This window comes from Salmo trutta, unplaced genomic scaffold (genome assembly GCF_901001165.1).
Source record: "Salmo trutta unplaced genomic scaffold, fSalTru1.1, whole genome shotgun sequence".
Taxonomy (NCBI): Eukaryota; Metazoa; Chordata; class Actinopteri; order Salmoniformes; family Salmonidae; genus Salmo; species Salmo trutta.
In genome coordinates, this window is record NW_021822829.1 from 1 (window position 1) to 5000 (window position 5000).

Consider the following 5000-nt stretch of genomic DNA (forward strand, 5'->3'; position numbering starts at 1 on the left):
TTTAAACCCTGATACCTCTGTCAAAGAATAAACATAAAGGTGTGGTGTGTGTGTGTGTGTGGTGTGTGTGTGTGTGTGTGTGTGTGTGTGTGTGTGTGTGTGTGTGTGTGTGCGTGCGTGCCTGTGTGGTATCTGGCTGGCTAGAGGGTTTCTACACAGGGTGTAAAACTCAATATGAATTGCATAATGAAACCAGAATAATTGGAGTGAAAATGTCTCCTTCAAACAAACTCTCACACACAGCTACCATACCTCATACTCCTGAGAGAACTTCATGTTCGGTGTCGTTGGCTTTCAGGCGTTCTAGATGATCAGCGAGCTCAGAGATGGGGACAGGTGGGTGACTAGCCATGCCTGACAGAGAGAGAGACAGAGACAGAGACAGAGAGAGAGAGACAGAGACAGAGACAGAGACAGAGACAGAGACAGAGAGAGAGAGAGAGAGAGAGAGAGAGAAAGATATATATATATATTATTTGATTGATGTAAGACTATCAGGACAGCAAAGTCGTTTCCCCGAAGTTGTCCATAGACACTGATCTTAAGTCAGTTTTACATTGTTTCGCCTAATGCTACAGGTTAGGATCTTGGGAGGGTAAACTGTTCCTAGATCTGTACCTAAGGGCAACTTCAACCCAGAGCCAGTTAGAAGAGGTTAGATGTTAGATGTGTGGTTCTCAGAGCCATATAAGAGCAGAGTAGAGTTCTGTTGATGATTAGTAGAGTTCTATTGATGAAGAGTAGTGTTCTGTTGATGAAGAGTAGTGTTCTGTTGATGATTAGTAGAGTTCTGTTGATGAACAGTAGAGTTCTGTTGATGAAGTGTAGTGTTCTGTTGATGAAGGGTAGTGTTCTGTTGATGAAGAGTAGAGTTCTGTTGATGAAGAGTAGAGTTCTGTTGATGAAGTGTAGTGTTCTGTTGATGAAGGGTAGTGTTCTGTTGATGAAGAGTAGTGTTCTGTTGATGAAGTGTAGTGTTCTGTTGATGAAGGGTAGAGTTCTGTTGATGAAGGGTAGTGTTCTGTTGATGAAGGGTAGAGTTCTGTTGATGAAGGGTAGAGTTCTGTTGATGAAGGGTAGTGTTCTGTTGATGAAGAGTAGCTGGTGATGAAGAGTAGCTGGTGATGAAGGGTAGTGTTGATGTTGAAGACGTCTTGTTAAGCAGATATTTTCAAGGCAACAGCCTCACATGGGGCCTGGAGTCTTTCCTGGGCCTGGTATCCCGGTAGCAACGGTTCTTACGTTTAGGAGTGTGTTAACGATGCATCGTTCCTACAACGGCCAAAGAACTCGCGTGCGTTTCCCCAAAAAACACTACCTAGGGAAAACTTTCACTAAGTGCCTTTGTTGGCCCATGTGTCGATACTGATGGAGAGGCAGCGCTGATCTCGGGTCAGCTTTCTCCATTCAGATCTGACCATTTAATTATAATTATACCACAATACTGACGACAGAGCAGCTCCTAGAGAGATATTATCACCTATAGGCTATGGCTGCAAATATTGAGGCAGATTATAATGCTGAGGATGAGGTCCTAGCCTACCCTAGAATAATACACTAAATCACAGATTATAATGCTGATGATGAGGCCCTAGCCTACCCTATAATAATACACTAAATCACAGATTATAATGCTGAGGATGAGGCCCTAGCCTACCCTATAATAATACACTAAATCACAGATTATAATGCTGAGGATGAGGCCCTAGTCTACCCTATAATAATACACTAAATCACAGATTATAATGCTGAGGATGAGGCCCTAGCCTACCCTATAATAATACACTAAATCACAGATTATAATGCTGAGGATGAGGCCCTAGCCTACCCTATAATAATATACTAAATCACAGATTATAATGCTGAGGATGATGCCCCAGCCTACCCTAGAATAATACACTAAATCACAGATTATAATGCTGAGGATGAGGCCCTGGCCTACCCTATAATAATACACTAAATCACAGATTATAATCCTGAGATGAGGCCCTAGCCTACCCTAGAATATTATAATGCTGAGGATGAGGCCCTAGCCTACCCTAGAATAATACACTAATCACAGATTATAATGCTGAGGATGAGGCCCTGGCCTACCCATAATAATACACTAAATCACAGATTATATCCTGAGGATGAGGCCCTAGCATACCCTAGAATATTTTAATGCTGAGGATGAGGCCCTAGCATACCCTAGAATATTATAATGCTGAGGATGAGGCCCTAGCATACCCTAGAATATTATAATGCTGAGGATGAGGCCCTAGCCTACCCTAGAATATTATAATGCTGAGGATGAGGCCCTAGCCTACCCTAGAATATTATAATGCTGAGGATGAGGCCCTAGCCTACCCTAGAATATTATAATGCTGAGGATGAGGCCCTAGCCTACCCTAGAATATTATAATGCTGAGGATGAGGCCCTAGCCTACCCTAGAATAATACACTAAATCACAGATTATAATCCTGAGGATGAGGCCCTAGCCTACCCTATAATAATACACTAGATCACAGATTATAATGCTGAGGATGAGGCCCTAGCCTACCCTAGAATAATACACTAAATCATAGATTATAATCCTGAGGATGAGGCCCTAGCCTACCCTATAATAATACACTAAATCACAGATTATAATGCTGAGGATGAGGCCCTAGGATACCCTATAATAATACACTAGATCACAGATTATAATGCTGAGGATGAGGCCCTAGCATACCCTATAATAATACACTAAATCACAGATTATAATGCTGAGGATGAGGCCCTAGCCTACCCTATAATAATACACTAAATCACAGATTATAATGCTGAGGATGAGGCCCTAGCCTACCCTATAATAATACACTAAATCACAGATTATAATGCTGAGGATGAGGCCCTAGCCTAACCTAGAATAATACACTAGATCACAGATTATAATGCTGAGGATGAGGCCCTAGCCTACCCTATAATAATACACTAAATCACAGATTATAATGCTGAGGATGAGGCCCTAGTCTACCCTAGAATAATACACTAAATCACAGATTATAATGCTGAGGATGAGGCCCTAGCCTACCCTATAATAATACACAAGATCACAGATTATAATGCTGAGGATGAGGCCCTAGCCTACCCTAGAATATTATAATGCTGAGGATGAGGCCCTAGCCTACCCTAGAATATTATAATGCTGAGGATGAGGCCCTAGCCTACCCTAGAATATTATAATGCTGAGGATGAGGCCCTAGCCTACCCTAGAATAATACACTAAATCACAGATTATAATCCTGAGGATGAGGCCCTAGCCTACCCTAGAATATTATAATGCTGAGGATGAGGCCCTAGCCTACCCTAGAATATTATAATGCTGAGGATGAGGCCCTAGCCTACCCTAGAATAATACACTAAATCACAGATTATAATGCTGAGGATGAGGCCCTAGCCTACCCTAGAATATTATAATGCTGAGGATGAGGCCCTAGCCTACCCTAGAATAATACACTAAATCACAGATTATAATGCTGATGATGAGGCCCTAGCCTACCCTAGAATAATACACTAAATCACAGATTATAATGCTGAGGATGAGGCCCTAGCCTACCCTATAATAATACACTAAATCACAGATTATAATGCTGAGGATGAGGCCCTAGCCTACCCTAGAATAAAACACTAAATCACAGATTATAATGCTGAGGATGAGGCCCTAGCCTACCCTATAATAATACGCTAGATCACAGATTATAATGCTGAGGATGAGGCCCTAGCCTACCCTAGAATAATACACTAGATCACAGATTATAATGCTGAGGATGAGGCCCTAGCCTACCCTAGAATAATACACTAGATCACAGATTATAATCCTGAGGATGAGGCCCTAGCCTACCCTAGATTAATACACTAAATCACAGATTATAATGCTGAGGATGAGGCCCTAGCCTACCCTAGAATAATACACTAGATCACAGATTATAATCCTGAGGATGAGGCCCTAGCCTACCCTAGAATAATACACTAGATCACAGATTATAATGCTGAGGATGAGGCCCTAGCCTACCCTAGAATAATACACTAGATCACAGATTATAATGCTGAGGATGAGGCCCTAGCCTACCCTAGAATAATACACTAGATCACAGATTATAATCCTGAGGATGAGGCCCTAGCCTACCCTAGATTAATACACTAAATCACAGATTATAATGCTGAGGATGAGGCCCTAGCCTACCCTAGAATAATACACTAGATCACAGATTATAATGCTGAGGATGAGGCCCTAGCCTACCCTATAATAATACACTAGATCACAGATTATAATCCTGAGGATGAGGCCCTAGCCTACCCTATAATAATGCACTAAATCACAGATTATAATCCTGAGGATGAGGCCCTAGCCTACCCTAGAATAATACACTAAATCACAGATTCGGAACATCATTGTGCACATCTTGTTAAACATCATAAAATATATTTTGGACAAAATTACAGACAGTAGCCTAAAATTAACAAAATATAACCATTTATTGAACAAGAAATTGATTTTAATATTATTTAAATATATAGGCCTATAGTGTTTTTAGATTTTAATGCAGTCATCTGGGTTTCCATGTGAACCATCTTTTTATCCTTCACTTGTTTGTAAACTTTGCATTTGTAGTCATCTTCGTTCTGAAGGAATCAGTGGCCACAGAGAGACAGATAAACATCTTGATTCTATGTTAAGCGGAGATCTTCTGTGTATAAAGTTATGCAGAAGGGCAAAACAAAAACAAAAACGACGCACTTAGCGGATTCATTGGGTGGTCTGAGACAGTCGGTGAAAAGACAAAGTGTTTTCAAAGTACAACTTTAGGTAACGATGGTTTTGGGAAACAGCTCTGAGATTTAACGACGCTCCTACGGAGGTTTTAACCTGTTGAATTCAGCATTAAGATGATTTTGGGGGTAACAGGCCCAGGTCAGGAAGACACCTTCAGAAAAACATCCGGGTCCTAGAGACGTCATGAAAGCAAATAACTTT

At 41.1% G+C, this 5000-nt stretch overlaps 1 pseudogene; it reads right to left on the bottom strand.

Moving 5' to 3' along the window:
* Positions 1-259: 259 nt before the first annotated feature.
* LOC115185030 (receptor-type tyrosine-protein phosphatase delta-like) overlaps positions 260-5000 on the bottom strand; it is a 19374-nt pseudogene continuing 14633 nt past the window's right edge.